The sequence below is a fragment of the Pinus tabuliformis genome, chromosome 1_1 (assembly GCF_031772625.1).
Source record: "Pinus tabuliformis cultivar Carrire ecotype Pingquan chromosome 1_1, CPIR1, whole genome shotgun sequence".
Taxonomy (NCBI): domain Eukaryota; kingdom Viridiplantae; phylum Streptophyta; class Pinopsida; order Pinales; family Pinaceae; genus Pinus; species Pinus tabuliformis.
Window position 1 is genome coordinate 450,808,084 of NC_142297.1, and position 17,380 is coordinate 450,825,463.

General features: G+C 35.4%; 1 pseudogene; it reads left to right on the plus strand.

Annotated features, from left to right (window-relative positions):
* Positions 1-8,037: 8,037 nt before the first annotated feature.
* LOC149213681 (germin-like protein subfamily 3 member 2 pseudogene) lies at positions 8,038-8,761 on the plus strand (annotated as a pseudogene).
* The last annotated feature ends 8,619 nt before the right edge of the window (positions 8,762-17,380 follow it).

A 17,380-nucleotide genomic window follows, 5' to 3' on the forward strand; every position in this document is an offset into this window, starting at 1 on the left:
ACTAGAAGCTTAGATTGTTTCCTTGATAAATAATTTAGAAAAAAACAATGAATAGTTAAAACAAAATATGTTGCTTGATAAGACAACTAAAATCTTAGATGGTATTCTCAGCGATCAAATATCTTCTCTCATTAAAACAATTCTTAGTTATCAAGGAGAAACAAGCACCAAGAAAACATAAGATAGATATCTCAAGTCATATGTTGAGAAGATCAAGAGATGTAACAATAATAAAACGAGAGGAACTGATAAAAATCAACAACAAAAAAGAGAGAGAAAAGAGAGGTTGATGGCAACAATCTAAACAACTACAAGGATGAAGTCAAAAATTAGTATAAGCCTTTGGAATCTTAGATAGACTACAAACAAAGAATCAAAAAATCCTTTCATCAAAAATCATTTTCCCAAAATATATATATATATATATATATATATAAAATCATTTAAATCTAATATAATTAAATACATCAATAATTCAAATAAAAAGGAAATTATTTACTCATAAATTCTTTAAATAGGATTGAAGTATCTATTTTATAATCAAAAGGATATTTAAATCATTAGAAAAACCAAGTTTATAGAAACAACTACCATTATTTTAATTATATATTAGCTATCACTATTATAGAACTAGTAAGTAGTAAAATAAATACATGTCATATCATATGAGGATGATGTTGTTAAAAAACTTTACAAGTCATGAATTTGAAAGAAAAAAAAAAAACAATTGAAAAAGCTTCTGGTTTCTTTGTTTGTTTTTTCTAGTTTGACTTTTTTCTATCCTTCCCCATTATTTTAATTATATATTAGCTATAATTATTATAGAACTAGTTAGTAAAATAAAAATATATCATATCATATGATGATGATGCTGTTTAAAAACCTTTACAAGTCATCATATGATGATGACGCTGTTGAAAAACTTTTTCCAGTCATGAATTTGAAGAAAAAAAAAGCAATTAATTTTTTTTTATCTTTTTACTTTTTTCTCTTTTCCATTTCAATAATAATTCTCTTCCAATTTTCCACCAATAAAATGAAAAAAAAAAATAAAAATCTATAATATAAAATCAACAATTAGATAATTACTATCGTAATAACCTTCATCATACACATATATTATACACTTTGCATTGATTTCAGATTTATTAAATTCATATTACGATTTATATAAAAGATGCTGCACGATAAAATATAAAAAAAATTACGTGTCAAATTGCTAAAATAAGCATTAGGTTATAAGAGTTTGTTTGTTTTACATGGAGTTTAGTATAACCACCCGTATTTCAACGAGGGAAATTGTATAGCAACAACCCAACGTTATGTGGGACTTTGGTATATAAGCATATTAAATTTTTATTTTTATTTTTTTTTTTATTTTTTTTTTCTCTCGGGACGAAAATCATGATTGTATTATATAAGATATATAAAGAGGTATATTTATACATTCGCTTGAAAATCTGAATATGACCTATATAGCTCGATCATTTTAAGCAAACAACATGGAACATATCCCAAAAAAATGGCAAGGCTCTGCCAGGTAAACCGACATAACCAGCTACAAGATTTTCTTGGATCATAGTGTTGCCAGGAAAATCAATAGATCATAGACTAACATCCATCTTTAAGATTTTCTTAGATCATAAAGTTGCCATAGGAGAAAAAGTTCCGCGGAATAGAAACAAGAAGCAACATTTTTTTTAAAACAAACATAAGGCGAAGGAGAAAACCCATGTATACCTGTGAGACTGCTTTCATAAAATTAGAAATCGGGAGAGAAAATTCCTGGATAGTGAAAAATTTCCCTTTAGAAGATACTTGCAAAAACCAAGAACCTGGAGCCGAAATAAGACCTTCCTTTGACAACAAGTCTGCCTGCTGATTTTGAGCCCCGCTGATATGATGAATTGAGCATCCATCCAAATTTCCCCAGAAAAAAACTAATCCTGTCCATCCATCCTACGAGGTGTGGCATGAAAATATTATTTTTTCTTGAGACAAAATCCACCATTACTTTTGAATCTCCAAACACTGAGACATCCTGAATGTTTAGAAAGAGGAAAAAATTTAGAAGGCCAGCGAGGGCCATCGCCTCCGCTTTGCTGTTGGAGCCTCTCCCCCCGTTCCAGTGGATGAAAAATTGGTTATTTTCATTTGCTAAAATGTGAACTCCACAGCCACAGGAACCTTTCTGTTCAGCTCCATCAAAGTATGCCCTTGGAAAAATTGAGTGTTCCTTTGAAAGTTCTTTACAGGCCTCGTTTTTTTGCATAAGAGTTTTTTGCGGGAGAGCTTCAAAGAGAAACAATATTGAAAAAGATATCCAAGAAAGGAGATTTCCTGTCATTGAAAATAGAGTTGTTTCGCCACTTCCAAATGCTCCATAGAGTGATAGTGAATAATGTTCTCCATGACTCCTTTTGTTCACTACACCAAAGAAACGCTTCAATAATTGAAGCGTGTGACTTATGCTGGATTCCATAACAACTCTCCAAAGCTTTCCATAATTGCTGAGATCTTTTACAATTTAAAAATAAGTGATAGTTGTTTTCCTCCTCTGACCTGCAAATAGGACATAAACCAGGACCTTGCCATCCCCTCTTCTTTAAGTTTTCCCAAGATAAATTCTTGTTATGGAAAGTCAGCCAAGAGAAGAAAATCATTTTGGAAGGGCATCCAACCTTCCAAAAAATACGAGGGAAAGAAGGATTGTGAGGGGACTCCTTTAGACCAATTAGATTCTGATATACATCTTTTACACGGACTGTATTCATCTCTTTCGAATTTTTCCAAATGAGACAATCAGACTCCAATGAGCGGAATATACCGCAATTCCTTAGGCACGTCCTGATGTGTTCCCATTGAAGAGCGATATCAACCGGCATTTCCAAGATTCCTGCTTCTTTCCAAAGTGGAATAGATCCCTGCCAGCCAGCAATCAAACTGTTCCAAAAGAAAAGACCCTTCCTATGAAAAAAATTTAATAAAGATTCAGGCACATTGATCTCCTCGGCACCACTCAAGAATTGGTCTTTTCCAATAAGGATCTTATTTCCAGTTTGGAATCACCAAATTAAGTTCTTCAAGAAATAACTTTCTATCTTACGAAGGCTTAACCAAATTGAAGACCCATAAGAGGTGCCTATCCTTCCCTCCCTGAACCAGAATGATAAATCCTTTTTGCCCAAGTATTTCTTCTGAATTGTGAGACTCTATGGACCTTTTCCATGAATCGCTCTCCACAAAGACTTGCATAAGAGTGCCTTCCCGAAAGTGCACAGATCGAGCAAACCCCATCCTCCCATACTCTTCGGCAAAGAGATACTGGATAATTTTGAGAGATGATATTTCCTTTTTTCCACTTGACCACCCCAAATAAAATTCGCAGTTAGCTTATTCATTTTTTGAATTATGCTCGCAGGAAGAAAACATAAATGTGCCCAGTAAACTGCGAGTTGATTTAACACTGATTGCACCAAGGTCACTCTTCCCGCCAGAGAAAGGAATCTATATTCCCAAACTGAAATCTTCTTGTAGTATCGATCTGGAATCCATTGCCAATCTGTCTTTGAATATCCATTTGCTTTTATCTGAAAACCCAAATATTTAATTCCAAGACTGATGGATTGCGCCTCAATTCCAAAAAGTTCGGATAACCATTCAACTTCTTCCTGGTTGATATCATTGTGGTAGATTATTGACTTTGCATTGTTTATTTGCAATCCTATAGCCTTTTGAAAATTTTTGAGGATTTCATAAATGCATAACCAGGTGAATCTGCATATCATTCCGAACATAATAATATCATCCACAAGTAAATTGTGTGAGATTTATTTTTGCAGATTGTCATAGGACAGCACTTGTTTTCCTTGACGGCCTTGTTTATATGGAGGCTAAACGAATTCCAAAAATTTTCCATTTAAAATTATTATTATTATTATTATTTTTTTTTAGTCAAGCAATTTAGGAGTCTTATTGCAGGTTTTGTGAATTTTAAAATTTTGTTAAGGCATAAACTTTGCGTAAAATACATGAAATATTTGGTAAACATTTAATTTTAACACACTAATGTTTAGTCTCGCATAGCATTAATCTCATAACATCTTTTGTTTGGAAATTTTCCCATAAGTATTCCAGGTTTCATAGATATGCAAGGATATACAAGCTTTCAAGAGAATATATCCAAGGTTCTATCCAAAGTTTGGATTTACTTTTCATGTTCATATCCAAAGTTGGATTTACTTTTCATGTTCATATCCAAAGTTTGCATATCCAAACTTTAAAGTTCACTTCATTTTTTGTATCCTAATTTCTGCATGAGACAACTTTATTGTAGTTAATGCCCCCTGTCTAACACCTGCTAGCATAAGTACTACTTTGCGTGTCTCTGGGTGCCTTTCGCAAATAATTTCTATTCTGCCTATTCTGCTATTCCTCTACCTCCAAACAACACAATGATCCAAACAACACAATGACGAAGAACCTGCCAAGTGTGACCGATAGACATCACAATGATGCAAAACCCATTCAAGTCTAAATTTAACGCAATGCAATGATGCAGAACCTATTAAAGTGTAAATTTAATGCCACAACTCCAAGGTGAATTTACCATAACCTTACTCAAAAATCAATGGAAAATGCATCCATTTTCTGTTCTTTAATTTCCTGTGCTTTAAATAGCTGCATTTAATGTGCTTTTAACTGCACCCATTTTTTGTTGGATTGCAGACAATATTAAGGGTACTGAACAGGAAGATGAGAAGGCTCACGAGGCAAGACTTCGTCCACCATTTGTTATGCAATAATTCTCTGAAGATTTTAATATGTTTTATGGCAATATTAAATTTGACGATTCCATTTCAACATCAAGAACCCAATGCACAAAGCACTTAAACTCCACCGCACTGCGGAGCTAGCTGTTAAGATAGGTGCAGATTTTTGAGTTTAGAAATTCTATTTGGAATGGATCCATTTAAGTAATTGGTAGAAAGACCCAGAAGACCCAAATCTTTAAATTTCAAAATAAAACTCAGAACCTCTCCCAACAAATTGCAGGAGGCTAGGCAGAGAAAATTGCATTTTGTCAAATTAATAGGTTCTTGAGGTATTTTTCTTGGGCCAAAGGGATTATTTTGGGTCAATTCTAGTAAATTTCTATGCAGGGAATGCACCTATGAAACTTTCGATTGTCAAATCTAGAATTTGCAGGGTTTTAAATGGAGAGAATTCTGGTAAAGTACCAGATAAAGAATTATTAGAAAAAATTGAGCCTCTTAAGGAACAACTTGTGCTTTGTTCCTCCTCTACCAACTCCATGAAAGTAGCATGAACAATACACTCCAAAAAACAATCTTATCCTCCATTTTTTTCTTGTCTTTCTCACAACCCTATATTGAAAGAACCTAATGAAACATAGAAACTTCAAGGGCCTAAGCAGAAGGAGGGAGAGGTAACTACTAAAATCTATACCCACGTTTGATATGTTTCAATGACTCATTTGTGCTTTTAATTGATAGAAATATGACCACATATGATATCATCATTCGTGTTTAAGAGAAACAATCTAGAAAAAAGTGACAGACAAGAGTTTGAAACTGACTTAGCAAAGGTTTTTCTAATGTTGAAAGCCACTGAAGTATCCTGGGATGGAAACATGAAAAAAACTTCAGATGACTCGGAATTGTTGGTAGAATCAACGTATATTGAAGAATTCAAAGAAATGTCCTCATGTGTTGGAGGCGACAATGATGAATTTTATGTCGGAGGCTCCACAGGAGGTGTAGGTAGAAAATGTGTGCCATTCGCTTCCTACAGAGACAGTTCCAAGTTTTCTATATGTAATCTTTGCAGCTCCCAACAGGAAAATCAATAAACCAATGAGTTGGACTGCTAAGAAAACCTGTCTGAGTTACAATAAGGTTTACATTTGATAGGGTTAAGTGGATTATATCTTAACTTCTGTGTTGTTCATCTTGCACTATGGACTAGCCATCTTGCACTTTGGGCTATCTCAGGCTATCACAAGAGAGACAAGTTGTAAGGTAGTGGGCCCAAAGAGTTAGACAAATGGTAAAATCTATGCATGCATTACAGTGTCTTTTGCAAACGCTCCAAGAGATGTTGCAGGTTTTGTAGAAGGCATTCAAAATGCAACCTTCAAATATATTTTCGTATCAAACATTCAGTTTGATGCTACCTCTTAAGCCCTTCTGAACTATTCGCACGTGGGAGGATTTTCTTAAGCCTTTCTGAACTGTTCACACGTGGGAGGATTTTCAGAGTCAGTCTATCGTTAACCATGTACACAACGTCAACCTCATGACTCACCAATATGTTATTTTCTTATGTCAGCGGCACATGTAAGGACATTTGGAATAAAGCCAATTTGATTTTGTTCTTTAATGAGTTGTAGGTTGATTCAGGAATCCCATTATTTATGCATTTTGCACCTATATTTGTATTATATTTATATTTGTATTGTGGTTACTAAAATGACAGCTTATACCACTCTTAATAATGTTCCAGTTGTCTCTAAGCTTTCACAATTGATTTCATTATTATATTCATTTCTTCCTTCTCTTTATTTTTAGGGTTATATAAATGATCTTTATTTCGACTAGATTGTTCCTCATCTGCGAAGATGAACGTTCATATCCCTATTCAACCTGTAATATGTAAAGCGCATTTAAGGTAATAATATTACATGTAGTCCACAGAAGGCTAAATGTTCTTTTTTTCTCTCTCAAACTTTTGAGCAATGATAAGTAGGTTGAGAATTGATCTTATCTACAGGGACTATTTAAGGAAAACGAGTTCATAACAAGGTTGAGAATTGATCCTATATACAGGGACTAGTTAAGGAAACGAGTTCATAACAGACAATTCATTGGTAATTTTCTGGAGGAGATACTTAGCGATTTTGAATATGAAGTAAATGTTCCTTATTTAATCTATTGAAATGCAAACCAGGATATGGGTAGAATTTGGTTTTATGATCCAAGAGATTGTGATAAGGTCGGAAAGATTTTTTCGAGGTTGAAGAGGTTTCTATTTTGCATGGGTGCACGCAGGTTAGATCTCAACCCTTTATAAACCGTTTATATTTATGAATGAAAAGACAAGGATTCAAGGATTCAATATTATTAGAATATTATGAGAAAACAAATGTGAGAACAAAGATTTTCCAAATGTCCTTCGATATAAAGATATATCAAGTGTATCAGGTGTCGTGAATCCCACATGGTTCATGTGATAAATTTACAACTTTGCTTAATCTTATCTCCCATAAGCTTCATGTGATAAATTTACAGTTTTGCTTAATCTTATCCATCTCCATGCTCATTGTTGATTTTATTGCAATTAACTCATTCAATATAATTTAATCATTTATTAAAATAAGAGTTCATTGATAGGTATCAGTGAAGATAATAAGTGCCTAGCATGTGATTGCATTGTCACATGCTAGGTCATCCTAAAATAATTTTTTACTGTTTTTGAATTTTTAGTTCGAAAATTATGTTGCATTCCATTCTTCACTCTTATATTGCATTCCATTCGTCAATCTTACATGTTCAATTCAATTTCTTTCTTGTTGGTATTAATTGAAAGTTTCATGAACTTCACCAAGAGAAATGAGCCACACAATGCTATATATATGGGCCCAAGTTTTACACCATAATCTTGTTATATTTTCAAAATATTGACAAACTATTTGTATTAACTTATCAACCCCTTATACCAACCATCAAATATTACAATGTCTAATGAGAGTGGGTCCAGATTACTCATGCCTAATGATTTTATTTCTTCCATATTGCCACAAGATACAATGGAGGCTAGAAGCGTAGGTAAATTTAATGCAATAATACATAATTAGCTATTCCACTAATACCCATAATCTAATATGCATGATGGAGTAGTATGAGACCCATTAAAAGGCCTAATTAAGCCAACGCTTTCACTGCTCTAGTAAGCTTCTCAGAAGGATGGTACATCCTTTGAAATTATATATCTACTAAAGGATCCTAAGCCATATCTATGGTGGTTGTTGTTGTGAATATTTTGGTCTTAATATTCTCAGATGTAGACTCTGATCCTTTGCAATATTTTTGTGTGATAGGCCTCAAATCCACCAATACCTAGATTGTGTATCTCAATGGATTGATCTGTAAGGACACTGATAATGTCACTGTTGATGACTTTGTCTATGAAGGAATAAAGATCCAATAAATCCATCTGCTACTAGATTTGTTGGGACCTCTGTGACTGCCTTGCGATTTACAGGGCTCAACACTCTAGGCGTTTCTCTCATAGGGTGGATCTTGAATATGGTGTTGTGAATGTCCCTCACCTACATCCCAGAACCAGAGAGATTTGGTATGTTGTGGAGGGGACTCTTTATTCTAGGTTTGTCACCTCACCGAACAACCTATATGCCAAGATTCATGACAAGGGTGATGTGATGGCATTTCCCAAAAGACTAGTGCACTTTTAGATGAGTGTGGGAAGTAGTCCAATTGCTATTGTGGGGACGTTAAACAACCAGAATTCTAGAATAGAGAGGCTCTCGTTCACTTTGTCTAGATCAGGGATCAATGTAACAGAGAGGCTCTCGTTCACTTTGTTTGGATTAGGGATTAATGATGAGATTCTATAAAATGATTTTCATCTCAGTAAAAAGGAAGTGAAGTCCTTGAAAGCCAAGTTTGGCCCTAATGTCCAGATGGTATCTCGAAAATTGTTTTTCTTGTTCAAGAGGTAACTATGTTAAAAAGAATGTGTGAATCTTAGGATATGCTACATATTGTAGCTGGTTATGTGTGGTCTATTAGGATAGTTTGACTTACCCACCATGAGAGATTTTTAACAGCAGGTATGCCACTTCCCTACAATCTTGTTTAATAAAGGTATATATAGAACATTATCAAGTTTATAATGTTATAGTTTTCTAAATTTATTTTTAGGTATTGTTACAAATTTCTAACACAAATTTCATCTAAGTTATAGATTATTGAGTAATGAATAATTGTATTGTATTATTAATTATGTAAGTGCTCAATATTTATATAAAGTATTTATTATTAACCTAAACATGAACATGCAATCAGGTTTAAATAGTTGATGCACAATGCTCACAAAGTATTCTTATTCAACGTCGATCGTGTTTTTGTTAATAGATATTAACAAAGTCTATATACTTAGAGTTGCACATCTATCAAATCTATCAAACATGCAGGAGATCATATATAATTAAAATGATGCAACTATATATATATATATATATATATATATATATATATATATATATATATATATATATAATGTTTTGAAAGTCAAATTTAACATTATAATATTGTCACACAACTCTTGATGTTTTGATGACATGAGGCAATATCATAGATGGCTATTCAACTTATTTTAATGAAATGCGGCATCCACGTCGGGGATACACTATCGTTCCAAAAAACGGTTATAGGAAAGCAACATTTTTGAAGGTGGGAATTTTGGGTGGACTATATACGTCGTTTTGAAATTAGTAAGAATAGGCCATCCCTTGAAATCTGCATTCATCTTCTAGAAAACATGTAGATGAGCCATAAAGAAGTGCAAATTCTTAGATTAGTTTAGTGGGAGAGGGAGTTGTGGAGTAAGCATATTGAAAGATTCTTTAGCGTCTCTACACTTTGCTCAATAAAAGTTTCCCACACTCCAAGAAAACTTGAAAATTTGACAGTACAACAAAAGCTTCAATCACAAATAATATCTTTGCATTTAAAGATTTTACAAGTATGTCTATCTCTAGTTTATTTGAAATAATATTGAATTAGGCTTTGCCACTAGAATTTACGATAACATGCACTTCTACACTCTGCAAAACGAAAGTTTCTTCCCCATATTTGTGTAGCCCCCCAATTCTCCCTCATGGAGCCACCCCCAGACGCATTGCTTGCATAAGAGACCTAACATCCTGTTAGTTTTGACATAATTAGGCAGAGCAATAGTAGGGATGAATATCAATGTTAGAGTACTCATTGAGAGAATGACCACTTGCAAAATTAACATTTTTTTTTCATTTTACAATGATTTGTTAGGCACTAAAAATAGGAAAATAGAAATGCACTCCAACAAGGCTATTATGTCCTATCAAAATACTCAAAGCCAATCAAAAAATCATAAACACATTTTTCAAAAATTATAAAATTGTTTTGATAAAATTAACCAATAAAATTTTTTATCAAAACTTTGATTAAAGATACAATTTTTTTACAAAAACTCCTCAACCTTGAGAGTAAGGGACTTTCACCACGAGGCTAGTGTCATAATCCCTTGCAGGGACTTATAAATATATATCATATGATATGATGATGGTGATGGTGATGTTAAAAAATCTTTACAAATTATGAATTTAAAGTAAAAAAAAAAAAAAAAAAACAATTGAAAGAGCTTTAGGTTTGTTTTTTTTTTTCTTTGCTTTTTCTAGTTTAACTTATTGTATTTTGACACTTTTTTTTTTCTTTTTTCTTTTGTAATAAAGCTTCAATTCTCTCTATACAAAATATTTTTTTTACTATAACACAAAATAAAAAGAAATGTTTTCTTATGATTTAATATTAACAAATAAATAATATAAAATCAATAATTAAATAAATACTATCGTCATAACCTTCATCTCTCTCACTCTCACATACACAAACATATGCACTTTTCATTAATCTAAAATTTATTAAATTTATATTACAATTTGCATAAAAGAAGTTGCACCTTAAAATATAAATTTTTACCTATCAAATTCCTAAAACTAACACAACCACATTTGTTTAAATAAATGTGGTTGATATATGCGCATAGACCTATATCAATCACATGCATAACCACATTAGTAAATGTAGTTGAAATGGGCCAATAGACATTAATGGTATGGATGTAATATTTATATTAATGATGTTGATAAATATATAATACTATAAAGAATATTACAAAATAATTATTACATTATAAAATATTAATTAATAATAATAATAATTAATCCCAAGGGTTTATTGATCCTTTCAATTTATAATAATAATTCCTTAGGTTTAAGGCAGCGAGAGAACCAAGAAAATACAGCAAGAAACAGGCACGGAAAACAAGTAACAACAGTAATGGCAAAGGAAGAAAGGAGGGGAGAGATCCCCTCCTATCGAGATGCAGCAGCAGGGGAAGGTCAGAATAATAGCAATCGGGCAGAAGAAACAAAAAAGCAGGGACCCGTCCTTGGAGCAAGATGGCAAGCAGAAAACAGAGGCAAGTGTCTACCATGCGCAACGGAAAAACCAAGATTCATAATCCCAATGAACAAGATGGAGTGATATAGAAGCTACATGAAAGATCATGAGCTAATCTGCAAATTCATCAGAGTTTGGCTGATGGAAAAGGACCTCATCAGATGGATCCATCAAAAATGGCAACCCCAAGGACACATCGAGCTGAAGCTGGGAGAAAAAGGCTTCTTCACAGTAATCTTCTCAAACCTGCAAGATAAAGAAAAAGTGTTTGAAAATGGCCCATATTTCCATTATAATGCGAGACTATTTATGAGATACTGGGAGGAATGTTATAACCCAGAAAAAGAAAAATTTCTAGTAGCTCCAGTGTGGGTAAGACTGTTTGGATTACCAATGGACTTTTGGGATCCTGAAATCTTAGAGGGAATAGGAAACACAATGGGCAGCTTTGTTAAAATAGCTGAAACTACAAAAAAAAGGAAGATACGCGTCATATGATAGAATGTGTGTTTATATGAGTATAGCGGACCCTATTCTAGCTACAGTGGAATTAGAGTATCATGGTGAAGTATGGCAACAAACCCTAGACTATGAGCACATACCTTTCCGATGCAGAAGATGTCATGAGTATGGACACCTGGTCAAGGAATGCCCACTCACAATAGAAGAGGAGGAGAGGGGAAACAAACAACATAGGAAAAATCAAGAAGATCAGGAAGGGTTCTAGGAAGTAAAAAGCAAAAGAAGATATACACAAGAGAATCCTAGTGAAGGAAGGAAAGGAAAACAAACCAAGCCAAGCAACACAAATAGCTTTGAAATCCTACAAGAGGAAGAAGAAGACAATGAGACCCAATCAATGGATTATCAGGGAGAAAAAGGAAAGGAAGGTAGCTCAAGCCAAGGCAAATCACAGACGAAGGGAAAGGCACAAAGTGACCCAATCAAAAAGGAGGAAAAGGAAGAGGGAGAGAAAATGGAAAACGTAGGGATGGAAATTGATACAAGTAGGGGAGAAGAACTAAGCATGGAGGAAGAAGTACTATGGAAACTTCTAGATGAATGGCGACACCTGGATGAAAGATTCATTCCAGAAGAGAAAAAAAGAATCTATAGAGAAACATTCCAACAGTACAAAGCAAAATAGGGACAGGGCAAGCTAGAAATGGTAGAACAACTAGGCCTCCAACACGAAAATACTCAAGAACAACAAATTAAAACAAAAGGGGGGGGGGGGGGAGGTAGGAGGAATTTATAGGAATCGATTCAGATCATGGGAGAAATGCTAGTGAACACGGGAAGAGTAGTGCCGCTATCGACAGTATTCCATCAGCTAAATCAAGTAACCCAATGATAATTATATCCTAGAATATAAGAGACCTAAATCGTAAAGGAAAATAGAGACTCTTTGCAGAAAGCCTAAGAAAAGAAGAACCCCAAATAATGTTAGTACAAGAAACAAAAATCTCGGGAAGGAAAACGGAGGAGATCCTGAGAAAAACTAAACCGAAGTATGAGAGTATGACCATAGATTCGAAAGGTAGCGTGGGAGGAATCGCAATACTATGGAACCCTGCAAAAATCCTAGCAGAATATTGGATAGGAATGAAAAGAATACTCACAGGGAAGTTCAGGTTAATAGGAAATAGAGAGTGGTTCCTAGTATTGGCAATGTATGGACCACATACACTAGTGGAAAGAGGAAGCTTCCTCAACCAACTCCAACAGCTAGGAAACATGCATAAAGAAAAGTTGTGGTTGATAGTAGGCAACTTCAATATGACAACATCAAAAGAGGAGAAGAAATGAGGACTGCAAAAAGAAGAGCCAGATATGGAGAAATTCAGGGACCTTCAGGCAGAACTGAAAATGGTCGATATACCAACTATCAATGGAAAATATACCTAGAATAATCAAAGAGGAGGGACCAGACAGATCTCATCAAGGCTAGACAGATTCCTAGCATTAGAACAATTAATAGAAAAATATATCTTCTACGAAGCATCTCTTCTACCATGTCTAGGGTTGAATCATTGGCCAATCAAACTAGAAATTGCCATAAACTAGTAGAACCAAAACAGAGCTTTCAAATTTGAGGCATTCTGGCTGAGAGATCCCAACTTCATAGAAAAAATGAAGACCTGGTGGGAAGAGACAGAGACTGGGAGGGAAGGAAGAAATAAAATGCACACTCTCCAACTAAGATTAAAAGATCTAAAAGGAAAGATTAAGAAATGGAACAGAGAAGAATTTGGAAATATCCACAAGGAACAAGAATCACTCTAGATAACGATGACAAGAATCCAACAGAAAATTATAGATGAAGGGAGAAGTGATGAACTGGTAGAAGAAGAAGGACTGGTGCTAAATAAACTGGAGGAAAGAAGAAAACAAGAGGAGATCTTATGGAAATAGAAATCGAGAATTCAATGGCTAAAAGAAGGGGAGAGAAATACAAAATTCTTCCATAAGGCAATGCTGCAACATAGACAACAAAATAGAATATTCTCCCTAAAAGACAAACAGGGCAACAGGATAATACAGAAAGAAGAAATGGAAAAATTGCTGGTACAACATTTCAAAGAGATCCTGACAGAACCCAATATCAGAAGGGAGGTAGACATTGAAAGAATCAGTCAACATATCCCCAAATTGGTGAACAAAGACCAAAACCTTGCACTCCTAAGGGTAATAACGAAAGAAGAAGTGGAAGAGGTAATAAAGAAGATGGCAAAGAATAAAGCACCAGGGCTGGATGGCTTCACAGCAGAATTTTATCAAGCCACATGGGACTTTATGAGTCAGGATATAGTGAATGCAATAGAAGAATCCTGATGCACCAAAAGAATGCACCCGGCCTTAAATGCGACCTTCCTAGCTCTGATACCAAAGATAGAGAATTCATAAGAACCACAAGGGTTTAGGCTGATAGCGCTCTGTAATGTCATATATAAGATCCTAGCCACTATAATGGTGAATAAATTAAAACCAATCCTTCCAGAACTGATATCTCAGGAACAGACAGGGTTTGTAAAAGGCAAACAGATAACTGATGGAATAGTTGTAGCACAAGAAGCAATCCATTCTTTGAAGAATACAAAAACCAAAGGAATGATGATAAAACTTGATCTAGCAAAAGCGTATGACAGACTTAGCTGGGGATACCTACAACAAATCCTAAAGGCATACGGATTTGAGGAAAGGTGGGTAAATTGGGTAATGTCAATGATTAACACGCCAATTATGTCAATACTAGTAAATGCATCACCCTCAGAAGCCTTCAACCCATGAAGAGGACTCAGGCAGGGAGACCTGCTATCCCCGTTCCTGTTCATAATCATAGCAGACGGTCTAGGAAGAATAATAAAAGACAAAGTGAAAAGAGGACAACTGCAGGACTACGACTATGGGGAAATGACCTAACTCTCACCCGTCAACAATTTGTTAATGACGTTATGTTATATGGCCAGGCTACTCTTAAGGAAGTACAATTAATGGGAATCCTCACGGAATTTACTAAGGCGTCGGGGACAGAAATAAGTAAAGAGAAATCAGAAATCTATTTCTTTAATACTCAAGCTTCCTCCCAAGCTTTCCGAGCTAGAACAATGGGCTACAGAGTGGGGAAATTTCCTACAAAATACCTAGGCATCCTGTTAAGTGACCAACAAAACAGAGTGGCTAAATGGGGAATTGTTAGGCAAGATACAAAAGAGAACGCATAACTAGATACTCAGGGCATTGAACATCCTGAGTCGTATAACCCTGCTTAAGTCAATGCTACAAGCCATACCGATTTACCAATTGACCAGCCAAGGTGCACCTAAAATAATATGCTAGAAAATGGTCGATGTGTTTAAAAAGTTCCTTTGGCAAGTGTTGAGGGACAAAGTCCCCTAGGGTTTTGGGTCAACACCCTAGCAAAGCGGGGCTTATCTACAATAAAAAAACGAGCGTTCCACACAACAATGATACTTAAATAAGCAAACTACGAGAAGAGAGGGGCACCTGAGGGTCCTTCGTTCGGGTAGATCCAGCCAGGGTTCAAACCCTCTTGGAGTTCCTCTTGATCCTTGAACCTGCAAAACAACCAATTCAAAGGAGCATAACATTATATAGACAAAGTATCATATATAAATCAACTTCATAACTTATTGAAAGGTGGTTAGTTATACATGGAAATAACTCATATGCAAACCATAACAATAACATCATAAGCATGAAGAAGATTGATTTCGGGAACAAGACAAATGTTTCTTTATTGCAGATAACTAAAAAAAAGCAGGGAATGATATCACCTGAATCTTCCTCTCACCGGCTCCAAGCGGAACCGTCCTACGGATCCGTCCAATCCCAACTCTTCAAAAGGCTCCTTCCATGACTCATACAAAGATATCTCAACTAGTGAAATGACATCATAAATCAAGGAAATAAGGGTTTCCTGTAATGGGAGGATTGCTGGAAGCACAAGGATCTTCAGACCTGATCAAGGATAATCTCAGCAGAGTAATTTTCTCTCTATTCTCTCCTCCCTTAAGCCTTCCCATTGAAGCCTTCTTATACTTCTCACAAAGTAGTTTTTTAGTTGGGAATTCGTTGGGAACAGTTGGGCAATGGGAACTAATAGGTAATCAATAGGTAAGGAGATTTCATTTTTTTAAGTGTTTTAAGACATATACGTGGGTTGGGTATACACAGACCCACGTACACATGCGTTTAGCTCAGGGCAATGTTGCGTATAGGGAGTAAAACACTGTTTTTAAAGTATTTGGACCAGGTATGGAAGGAGGGGTTTCCCTAGGCCACAAGTGTAGCATCACAAATATCAAGGGTGATATTTGGAGCTATAACAAATGCCCCCTAATAGATGAGGTCAGAAGGGGTACATGATGGTCGAAATGTATTAAGTACATGGAAAGGAAACTTGTCAAAAACTGAGAAGGACTTCACCAGATTCCGGCTTGCCAAGACACAAAAGCAGATAGAAAAGAAACACTATTTGAGGCAGGCATACCCATGCTCAAAGAAGTTAAAGCATGTCTGCATATCAAGTACAAGCGGATCCACTAAGTACACAAGTATAGAAGACTGGAAATACATAATGGATCATCTGATCACGATCGAACAAGTACATGTTTGAATATCACATATAAGAATGTCAATGATGCTGAAAGATGAAGTTGATCACTGATATCAAAGACTAATCCCAAAAGTACCAAATGAACATGATGGAATAAGATGGTACTACACTGCAAACTTGGGTACCAGCATATAGAATGTTGCATGAATGACTCTAACATGTAAGGTGGAATGGTATCAACTAGCAGCAACATGAGCAATTGTCAAGTGAACCAATGAATGTTGATGCAACTCGAGGTCTTCACCGACCGCCGTGGTACATTTCTACAAAATGGGAATAAATGATCTGAAGTTGACCATGTGAGAGATTGTTTGATTACCAGTCATTGATGTATACAGTTAACAAACGCGAGACTACTCACTAGTAATGATAATGAGAGTCAAGGTACCCAGTACAAACTAACAAGTGCGAATAGATGAGCTGAAGTCGAACACCTGTAAGAATCTATCGATCAAGAGACAATGATGGTTTCCCACTGTCGATAGCAAAGGATTTTCCACCGATGATTGCAAACACCAAGGTACTGCCAAATGGACTCTAGACCTTTGCCCTAGAGCAATGAGTCGTAGTCGATGGGGAAAGATCTACTAGAAGGAAGGCATTAAGGCATCCTTCATCAATCTAGCGCGAGCGTAACCCGCGGGCCAATAATGTCGAAGGAATTGAACAAAAAAGATGTAGTAACCCGACCGAAGTACGTTTCCGGCATACATAAGATGTGGCTAGCACACGACAGAAACCCTTTGAACCAACCAATAATGAAAGCTGACACAGAGGCGAGGTATCCACTAATAGGGTCAAATGGAAACCAAGGCACTACACAAATACCAATGTGTGATAGTGTAAGTTGATGTCGAACACAAGGGAAACCACTCAGTCAAAGACCCATGATACTGATCGATGCTGAGCACAAGTAACCTATCAATAATGAAAAAGGGCCAGGGTGCAGCTCTAGGCTTGTCCTCAGAGAAAGATG